The following is an 11,070-nucleotide window of genomic DNA, read 5'->3' on the forward strand; positions in this document are numbered from 1 at the left end:
GAAGAGGTCCTGGGTTCGGAGGTCGAGGTATTGATTGATTCTGCTAGAAATGGCAATATCCAGTGTATCTGGCCTCACGTTCGCAGCATGAGAGAAGAAGGTGGGGCGGTCAGGGCCGTGCGTAGTGAGGTGTCTCCTGTCACAGTGGCGGGCAAGCTGTCTACCTCTAGTTGTGGTTGTGCGGCTGTTCCAGCGGGGGTTTTTTGCGTTAAAATCCCCCGCTAGCACAGTCGGCACACTCGGGTCTATGATACGGTCCAGGTCAGCTGGGTCGAAGGTGGCTCCGGGGGCGATATAACACGCCGAAAGGTTGAGAGGTCCTCTATGCGTAGTAACCTGGATAGTGGTGGCTTCTAGTGATGTTAGGTTATCAGGGGTAGGTACCCTGTGGTGAGTGAGACCCACCTTGATATAGACAGCCGTACCGCCCCTCTCGCGGCCGATACGGTCATCCCTGTATAATCTATAGTTATTGACATGGCACGCCTTGCCAGGTTTGAGCCATGTCTCTCCGACTAATATTATATCAACATTTTCTTCCGCCAGGTATTCAGAAAATTCCAGGTGGTCTCTCTGTATGCCCTCGGCATTCCAGTAGAGGACTCTCAACTGTTTCGGACGTGTTTGATTAATTTTGCTCGCCATTTTCGAAGAATGAGAGGGCGGCATTCATGATTACTTCGAGCTTCTGTGCGGGGGTGGGGGCCTGAGCGACTTTCTGTAAAGTTTCCCTGAGGACCTTCAGTATCCCTCTTAGGGAGGGGTCTCTAAAGAGCCTCATGAGCTCCACTAGATCAGACGCTTGGCTGGGGGGGGGTGGGGGGATACCTGAGATGGGGGTGGGGTGGTGGCTGGGGGGGGAAGCGCCGGGAAATCAGCGTTAGAAAAAGCGGGCGCAGGGGCGGGGGCGGCGGCTGGTTGGGGCTCAGCTGAGTAGCTGGGGTTGGCTGCCAGGGCAAAGGAAACATTTTCCTTGAGCTTAGCGGGGCGTGCGGGGGCGGGTCCAGTGGCGCCTTTCTTTGTGGAGGGGAGGCGGTTTTGCTGTTGTTGAAGCAATCTTAGGTAATAAGAGCAGCCCCGGTAATTAGCCGTATGTTGCTCCTGACAGTTCGCACAGCGCGGCTTCTGGGTCTTATCTCCCCTTCTGGGACAAGCCTGCGTGCTGTGCGACTCGCCACATATTACGCACTTCTCAGTGCAGTGGCAGCCTCCGGAGGTGTGGCCGTATTTCTGGCACCGGAAGCACTGGATAGGGCCCTCCGGGCTTACGTACCTCTCGATTTTAACTGCTATATCTAGCAGGGTATTCACATTGAATATATTGTTTTCCTCGGAGGTGCCACCTGTAAATGTGACGAGGAATATCGGGAGCTTACGTCTTGTGCGTAAGGAGGTCAGTTGCGCCACGGACGACACTTCAAAGCCCTGGGCTTCCAGCTCCGTGCGGATTACCGCAGGGTCCTGAGTGACGTGGAGACCGCGGACGACAACCTTCCTGTAGCGCTTGGCTAATAGGAGGCGGGTGTGGAACTGCCCTTTGGCCTCTTGAAGTAGTACCTTCAACGTATGAAAATCCTCGGGGGTGGTGGTCTGGACCCTGAATCCGTCGAACAGTATTTTCATCTTATACTCGATTTGATTGTCTCGGAGCGTGGTGATGAGGTTGTTAATATTCTTAACGTTCTGGATGTATACCGGAGGAATTTTGATTCGGGGCCTGGTGGTTTGCTCCTGTACCCCGTCCCGGCTGGTAGCGGGGGGCGGAGGGGGCGGCGTCTGAGTTTGAGAAGTGGCGCCTTCGGAAGTTGATTTGGACTGTGCCTTTTGCCGCTGGGGCTTGGGGACAGATGTTTCAGTAGGGGGTGGTTCTATAGCATTTTCAGGGATAGTATTAAAAATGTTGTATAGATTCTTGGTGACTATTGGTCTAGGTGGTGCCTCTAGCAGGTGCCGGCCGTTCCCACGGCACTGTTGTCTCCTGTTAGGAGAACGGAAACCCTCTTCGTCCCTGGGGGCGGGGGGGGGGTTCGTCTTCGGACGAAAAGTCGGGAGCTGAGGACGCAGAAGTGTCCATTTCGTCTTGAGTAGTAGGGGGGCGCTCGTCGTCGTTGCTATGTGACGACGCTGGGGACGACGCTGGGGACGGCGTCGGGGACTTTGGGGAGGCGAAGTTCGGCTCGTATACTGGGCTGAGAGGGATGTTCCCTCCAAGACTGGCTTTACTAGGCGCTGAAGTGGCCTGTTCCGTCTTTGCTTCATGGTTGGCTTTAGTGACCGCCTTTTTGCCTGGACGCAGTGTCATAGAAATGCTCCGTGTGGGAGGCTCAGATTTTCCGAGGCTGTCTGAATTGGCTTCGGCATGCTGGCGCCGGGATAATAATAATAATAATACAGTAAAAGTTATAAATATCCTAATGAGGATGTGTAGTGATAAAAATAATTATTACGGTCCTCCTGCCGAAGCAGGAGGGGGGGGTCCTAAAAGGGGGCACGCAGTCAGTGGTATGTTGTGTTGTACCAACAGAAATGCAGTCGAGTTACGTAGAACGTATGGAGCGAGAAACTGGGGGAATGTCAAACACCCGTAGGTGGCCGGAGTGATGTAACCTTGTTGGTACTGTCGTGTCAGGGCAAGTTTTTCAAGTGGTTAGGGCCACAGACAAGCCACGAGCAGTAGTTCACCAAGGTTACGGACTGTAGTTTATGATGGCCGCCGAGGCGACGAAAATCGGGTACCTACGACTAGGCCTAAGGCCCGTACTGAGACTCTAATTCGCTCACCTAGCACTACCAGTCTCAGTACGGGGAGCAGCAGAAGACACAGCAGCCACAGCAGGAGAAGTCCAGTCGGGCCGGTGAGAGCAGAATTCCAGGAAGCGTTCCCCAGGCAGGGCCCCACAGGCAGCCCGAGAAAAAGAAGTTGACCTTGTCCCTCGTCACTACAGGGCGATCGCGGGCACGTGGCAGGGTAAGCACAGACCAGACAAATGCTCACAAGGTAGGCTGTATCACAATTGAATGTGAAAACAACCCAAGACAATAGCTCTTTACCAGCCCGTATCACAATGAAGTGAGCACGGAGTAGCAGGAGTGTCTGTGCAACCCAGCACGTAGCACAACGCTTTCGCCAGCAAGCAAGCTTCTTCTTTCTTCTTACGACGGAGCGGAGCGAACAAGCAGCTGACCCGGACGAATGATGAATGATGAATGATGAATGAATGATACCAGAGCCACAATTCTCATCGGTGCCGGGAAGTCCCGGTACCAGTGAGTGATTTTAGCCCATCGACCCAAGTTGGGCCTTGAGTGCTATTTCATCGTAAAGTACTAGCTAGGAACTGCATTTTTGTTGGTTGGTTGTGGACCTTGAAATTTTTAAATCACGCTGACCAGGGTATAGTCTGCACCCCTCTAAGGGGTGGGGTTTAGGCTAGGATGTCCTTAGGTCTTCGGTATCGAAGACCCTCGGTATCATAATTTCCTATATTCCTGATCAGCGGATTTTTGCTCTCAGTGAGCGCGTCGTAAAATTTCGCGGCAGTGTTGCGAATCCTGCTATGAATGGTGGGGAGTTGGTACCGTTCGGCCATACCATGTTGAATGATACCATAGCAGCTATTCTCATCGGTCCCGAAGGACCAGTGAGTGATTGTAGCCCTTCGACCTCATTTTGGGCCTTGAGTGCTATCTCTTCAGAATGCTAGCTCGATTACTTCACTTTGTTGGTGTAGCTGATTGCAATTTTGACTCTTCACTGGTCAGGATATGACCTGGCCCCTTGCGGGGCGGTTGGAGAGATAAACGTTGGTACTGCGTAGAGCGTAGTCCAACGTAGTCTGCAGAGGAGGGTCACCCATCCAAGTGGTGACCACTCCCGATGTTGCTTCGTAGTCGTGACGCTTGATTACATTTACAGCGCTTCGGACGAGGTAGGTTGGGAAGGAGAAGGTTATTTTCTTGGCGTTACAGTTGGCTTAAGAGTTGAATATCTTGGCGGGGCATTTTACTGGATAAGAAGTTGCTGACTTGGCATGGCGGGTGCTTGGAGAGAGAGGAGAGGAGATAGGAGACTTAGTATTGATAGGAGGAGGGTGGTATTGTCTTGGCGGGGCTGCGGGGTGAAAGGTACTTGGTTTAGGAGTGGGGATGGGTTATTGTTCGTGTGTAGGTGTTGTGCGTGCTTGTAATGTGCTCTAATTGCCCTTTTAAAGAACGGGCAGCCAGGGAAGGAAGCGGCATGACTGCCTTGGCAGTTGGCACACTTCGGCTGGCCCTTAGGTACCGTACAATCTGTATGGCGGTGACCACCACCACACCTATTGCAGCGGGTGGCTTCCGTGCACGTAGCAGCGGTGTGATTTAGTTTGAGGCAATTATAGCACATTGTGACTATTGAGGAGTGTGCGTGCGTGGGTGGGTGGGGGCGTGAGGCAGGGTTTCTGAGTGGCGTAGACTTGGGGGCAGGTTTCTTACGTCTGCCCTTGGTCTGTATGTATGGAGCTGGGTTTTCAGGCCCAGAACATGTATCTGTGAGAGGAGGAGGAGGGTTGGTCTGAACTTGGATGGATTGGGTAGGTGGGGGCGGTAAAGGTGGTGGAGGGGGTGGTGGAAGCGGGCAGGTTTGGGCCTCAGAGTGATGAGCAAAAGGAAGAGTGGAGTCAGTTTGGGTGGCCACATCATCTATTTCTGAAAATTCTTTGCAGGCGAGGTACGGGTGTTTAAGTCGTTCCAATTCGATGGTCATATCGAGGTAAGCATCTAAGGTGTGAACGAAGATGACGATGCAGCCATTGCGGAGTTCCTGGATGAGCTGGATATGTTGTCGGAAGGAATTAAGAAATGGTAGAAAGCGTTGGCGGAATTGTTTCATGAAGGTTTTGTCGCCGGGATCACGATTGAGGGGAAGTGGGAGAATGATGGGGGAAAACTTTGCTGTTAGTACCTCTGGACAGTAGGAGATGCGGCGGCTGGGGTCGGACGGGAGAGGTGGTGTATCTGGGGGCGGGTGCTGTGACATGGCTGGGAGAATCGGGGTCTCGGCTACTCAATCCACCGAGATTTACCCGATGGGGGGGTGTCAGGTAGGGGACAGGAGCGCTAGGAAAGAAGAGAAAATGGTCAAACTCTTTGGAGGACCAGCGTCTGAAGAGGCGCACTCAGTGGGTACCAGTCGTGTCAGGTATAGTTAAACGGATCACGCCGGGACAAGACACGAACAGATACACACTGAGCGCTAGACAATTGCTCTTAGTTTTCTTCTTTGGCTCCGTCGTGTGCCCGCACAGTGGCAGGCAGGCTTGGCGGAAGATGCTTGGCAGGTAGTCTACAGGCTGCAGGCTCAGGGGTTAGCAGCGAGTAGGCAGTATTCTTGGCGGCCGGGGCGGGCGAGCTGGCGGCTTGGCAGGGAGCTGGCTCGGTCCGTAGATGCTTGGCAGTTGGCCTATGTAGCGCTTGGTCAGGGGCTGGCAGCGAGCAGGCAGGGTGCTAGCCGGGCGATGTTGGCGAGCTGGCGGTTAACTGGTAGCTGGCTCGGTGACGTGGCTCTCCTTGACGTGTTCACACTGAACGCTTGGCTGAGAGTGAATGATGAATTGGCTAAGATCAAAGTGTAATGATACCAGAGCCACAATTCTCATCGGTGCCGGGAAGTCCCGGTACCAGTGAGTGATTTTAGCCCATCGACCCAAGTTGGGCCTTGAGTGCTATTTCATCATAAAGTACTAGCTAGGAACTGCATTTTTGTTGGTTGGTTGTGGACCTTGAAATTTTAAATCGCGCTGACCAGGGTATGGTCTGCACCCCTCTAAGGGGTGGGGTTTAGGCTAGGATGTCCTTAGGTCTTCGGTATCGAAGACCCTCGGTATCATAGTTTCCTATATTCCTGATCAGCGGATTTTTGCTCTCAGTGAGCGCGTCGTAAAATTTCGCGGCAGTGTTGCGAATCCTGCTATGAATGGTGGGGAGTTGGTACCGTTCATGCAGGTCGTCATTTGATTCATACCACTGGGCACCTGTCATTCGGCGCAGTGCACGGTTTTGTACGCGCTGAACCTTTAACAGGTGCGTCTTAGCTGCTGTGCCCCAGATAGGACTGGCATACTCAAGTAATGGTCTGATAGTCGATTTGTAGAGCAGGAGCCGGTTTTCTATAGTTAGCCCTTTGTCGGCTCTAATCATCGGTAGTAATTTTGATAGGCGCACATTTGCCTGCGCAGTGATATTTGAAATGTGACTTCCGAACGTTAATCCTCTGTCTAGGGTGACACCTAGATACTTAGTTTGCTTAGTCCACCTGATGGGTTGGTCGAAAAACATCAGGGGCTCGGGGGTGGGGGGGAAGCGTTTAGTAAATAGCGTGGCGCTACTCTTATCAACATTAATTTTAACTCTCCACTTTTCTAGCCATGGCTCGAGAGTGGAGAGTGCGTCTTGTAGGTAATCTTTTAGCTTAGGTGTCTGCCATGAGACAGAGGATATCGCCGTATCGTCCGCGTATAAGTGTAATTGCGCGTGCGTTGGTTTTGGCATGTCTGACATGAAAAGATTGAAAATTGTCGGCGAGATCACACTGCCCTGTGGTACCCCAGCCTCTATAGGCCGTGGGTCCGACAGGGCTGTGCCAACCTGCACCTGGAATTTTCTGTCATCTAGGTAGCTCGTTAGTAGTTGTAGTACGTAGGGCGGGAAGCCTAAGGTCTTTAGTTTAAAAATAAGTCCTTGGTGCCAAACCTTGTCGAACGCACGCGCAATATCGAGAAAACAGACTCCTGTGTGCCTACGGTCGTTGTACATCTTAGTAATTGTCTCAGTGAGACGGGTCAGCTGGTGGCAGGTGGAATGGCCCTGTCGGAAGCCGAACTGTTCGTCGTTCATCACTTTAAGGTCGTCAATAATTACATTTAGCCGGGTAAGGAAAAGGGTCTCAAAAAGTTTGGAGATGATACTGAGAAGGGATATCGGGCGGTAGTTCTGTGGGAACGTCTTGTCTTTTAAGGGTTTTGGGATCATAATTACTTTCGCTATTTTCCAGCAGGCCGGGAAATGGCCAAACCGGAAAATAGCGTTAAAAAGTTTAGTTAGACATGTCAGTGCCTTTCTCGGGAGATTTTTAAGAAAGGACGCTGACACGCTGTCAAGCCCAGGCGATTTCCTGTTCTTCAGTCGTTTAATAGCGGCGAACAGTTCGGACGGCGAAATGAATTTAAAGTCTGGGGGGAGGTTAGTCTCGTCAGTCTCGTGTAGTTCGTTTTCGACGAATTCTACGAAATTTTCGTCGCAAGGCTCGTCGTTGGGGGTACACGCACTCTCGAACGTGTCCGCCAGGGCGTCGGCCTTCTCTTTGTCTGAAAATGCCATTCCATTCCTACCGTGGAGGGTGGGTATGCCAGTCCTATTATTTGTGAATTTACGAGCCAGCCTGTGGAGGGAGTTGTCAGCCACGCTTAGGCCCGCTAACCTAGACCGCCAGGCGGCCTGCCTGTGGTTCTTAATCAGGATTTGAAGGTTACGCTTGCACCTATTCCACTTACGCTTCATGTACGGGTCCCTGGTTTCGCGCCATAGCCTTCGAACTCTGTTCTTGATTTTTATCTGGGCGAGTATCTCAGAAGGGAGCGTGTCCTTCTTTCGTTGGACAACGCTCGGTCCCACTGCGGCAGATTCTGCGGCTCTAACGATAGCAGATGAAATCTGCTCCGCTAGGCGATCAATGTCGAACGGGCTTTTTACACTGGGATTGCCATTAATTTCAGAGGAGAGAGCTGTACGGAAGTCGGTCCAATTAATTTTCCTGTTATAGATGGGAATATGGGTGGGGGTAAATTCGGGCGAGGAATCAATTGTCATGAGGACAGGTTTGTGATCGGAATCGAAGAGGTCCTGGGTTCGGAGGTCAAGGTATTGATTGATTCTGCTAGAAATGGCAATATCCAGTGTATCTGGCCTCACGTTCGCAGCATGAGAGAAGAAGGTGGGGCGGTCAGGGCCGTGCGTAGTGAGGTGTCTCCTGTCACAGTGGCGGGCAAGCTGTCTACCTCTAGTTGTGGTTGTGCGGCTGTTCCAGCGGGGGTTTTTTGCGTTAAAATCCCCCGCTAGCACAGTCGGCACACTCGGGTCTATGATACGGTCCAGGTCAGCTGGGTCGAAGGCGGCTCCGGGGGCGATATAACACGCCGAAAGGTTGAGAGGTCCTCTATGCGTAGTAACCTGGATAGTGGTGGCTTCTAGTGATGTTAGGTTATCAGGGGTAGGTACCCTGTGGTGAGTGAGACCCACCTTGATATAGACAGCCGTACCGCCCCTCTCGCGGCCGATACGGTCATCCCTGTATAATCTATAGTTATTGACATGGCACGCCTTGCCAGGTTTGAGCCATGTCTCTCCGACTAATATTATGTCAACATTTTCTTCCGCCAGGTATTCAGAAAATTCCAGGTGGTCTCTCTGTATGCCCTCGGCATTCCAGTAGAGGACTCTCAACTGTTTCGGACGTGTTTGATTAATTTTGCTCGCCATTTTCGAAGAATGAGAGGGCGGCATTCATGATTACTTCGAGCTTCTGTGCGGGGGTGGGGGCCTGAGCGACTTTCTGTAGAGTTTCCCTGAGGACCTTCAGTATCCCTCTTAGGGAGGGGTCTCTAAAGAGCCTCATGAGCTCCACTAGATCAGACGCTTGGCTGGGGGGGGGGTTGGGGGGATACCTGGGATGGGGGTGGGGTGGTGGCTGGGGGAGGAAGCGCCGGGAAATCAGCGTTAGAAAATGCGGGCGCAGGGGCGGGGGTGGTGGCTGGTTGGGGCTCAGCTGAGTAGCTGGGGTTGGCTGCCAGGGCAAAGGAAACATTTTCCTTGAGCTTAGCGGGGCGTGCGGGGGTGGGTCCAGTGGCGCCTTTCTTTGTGGAGGGGAGGCGGTTTTGCTGTTGTTGAAGCAATCTTAGGTAATAAGAGCAGCCCCGGTAATTAGCCGTATGTTGCTCCTGACAGTTCGCACAGCGCGGCTTCTGGGTCTTATCTCCCCTTCTGGGACATGCCTGCGTGCTGTGCGACTCGCCACATATTACGCACTTCTCAGTGCAGTGGCAACCTCCGGAGGTGTGGCCGTATTTCTGGCACCGGAAGCACTGGATAGGGCCTTCAATGATACCGAATCACTCTGCGCACCAGTTTTGTAGCCTGCAAGGTTGCTCAACGTTACGAGCCAACCAATAAGGCTGCAGTAAGCTTGCGCTCATTGGCTAGTCGCATGCAGCCCTCTCGGTCTTAAAAAGAATTGCAAGGGGCCCGCAAAATTTACTTTCTAGGAGACATCCGAGACAACCATGCCACCCAAGACAAGCGGAAAGGCAGCCAAGAAAGCCGGCAAGGCCCAGAAGAACATCTCCAAGGGAGACAAGAAGAAGAAGCGCAAGAGGAAGGAAAGCTATGCCATCTACATCTACAAGGTGCTTAAACAGGTACATCCTGATACTGGCATCTCCAGCAAGGCGATGAGCATCATGAACAGCTTTGTCAACGACATCTTCGAGCGCATCGCCGCTGAGGCTTCCCGTCTGGCCCACTACAACAAGCGCTCCACCATCACCAGTCGGGAGATCCAGACTGCCGTCCGCCTCCTGTTGCCCGGTGAGCTGGCCAAGCACGCCGTCAGTGAGGGTACCAAGGCAGTTACCAAATACACCAGCTCCAAGTAAGGTGCCAGGTTTTCTGCCTTGCTGCATTCTTAACAAACGGCCCTTTTCAGGGCCACCACACCTTTAAAAAAAAGAGCAGCATCTGTTAGCCTTGTTATCAACTCCACTCTGATTTTATCTATCTGTCCTACTTCATATACATCGAAAGACAGTGCAAAACATTCAAATCATAAGCTAACGAGGGAAGAACTACTACTACTACTACTACTACTACTGCATTACCTTATTGCTAAAAATCCTCCTGCTTTGTCCTTTACAATGAAAACCAGACCAACCCCCATGGCACTACAGCCCCTAAGCAAGCAGGCTGAGTGGACCTCAAAGCAGCCATTAGAACGAGGTAAAATTCCTTTGCCTGGCCGGGAATTGAACCCGGGCCCCCCAGCTACGAGGCAGGCACGCTGCCCCTGCGCTACAGCGCCGGCCCCTTCACAACCACCTTCAGTAATTATTATTATTATTATTATTATTATTATTATTATTATTATTACAACCCTAGACACTTCCCGTGTGTGTGTGCGCGCGCGCGCCAGCGCGCGCGTTTTTTTGGGGTTAGGTTACGAGAAGTGGGGTTAAGTCGAGTTAGGTTACGTTTCGCCGCGGAGCGCGACAACCACCCGCGCCCGCTCCGCGACGGCGACCTCCGAGCACACCCCTGCACCATTGCCAACGCCCCCGCGCCACAAAGACCTCCAGGAAACTCGCTTTGCGGTTCGTATGGACGTTTCAAGCTCCGTTCTCTCGCCAACGGCCATACCATGTTGAATACACCGGTTCTCGTCCGATCACCGCAGTTAAGCAACATTGGGCGTGGTCAGTACTTGGATGGGTGACCGCTTGGGAACACCACGTGCCGTTGGCTCAATTCCCTTTTTACCAAGTTTCCCAGTCCCAGTACGACAACTTACTTTCAACTTTTGCCTCAGGCCAGCAGAAATTGCTTAAATCACGTTTTTTGTTACGTCTGAAACTAGCTAGACCTTTTGCTGCTCTTCGACCCCGTGTGGCTATACAGGAACGAAGCTTAGCGTAGTATTGCATTTCCTCCTAGGTGACCGGCCTAACCTGGCGGCGGCGACATCATTATTATTATTATTATTATTATTATTATTATTATTATTATTATTATTATTATTCGTCTCTCTCTCTCTCTCTCTCTCTCTCTGTGTGTGTGTGTGTGTGTGTGTGTGTGTCGACCTAGGGGACCCTTGCTGAGCCTAGCACCGCTTCCAATTACTCGTGCCAGGATTTTAACTTTCGTACCTCCTATCGTACGTCCCTATGTCTAAACTTGCTGTTCTTATTCTTTTAGGTTAGTGTAGCTTATCCTGCAGGCCTCTTATGGCACATAACATCATTCTACGTCCTATTTCTCCCAATATTA

General features: G+C 52.0%; 1 non-coding gene across 1 annotated transcript; it reads left to right on the forward strand.

Moving 5' to 3' along the window:
• Positions 1-10,429: 10,429 nt before the first annotated feature.
• On the forward strand, positions 10,430-10,548 carry LOC136886957 (5S ribosomal RNA). The gene has a single exon (XR_010861908.1). It is a non-coding gene; the product is annotated as a 5S ribosomal RNA (ribosomal RNA).
• The last annotated feature ends 522 nt before the right edge of the window (positions 10,549-11,070 follow it).

This window comes from Anabrus simplex, chromosome 4, assembly GCF_040414725.1.
Source record: "Anabrus simplex isolate iqAnaSimp1 chromosome 4, ASM4041472v1, whole genome shotgun sequence".
In the NCBI taxonomy this organism is placed as follows: Eukaryota; Metazoa; Arthropoda; class Insecta; order Orthoptera; family Tettigoniidae; genus Anabrus; species Anabrus simplex.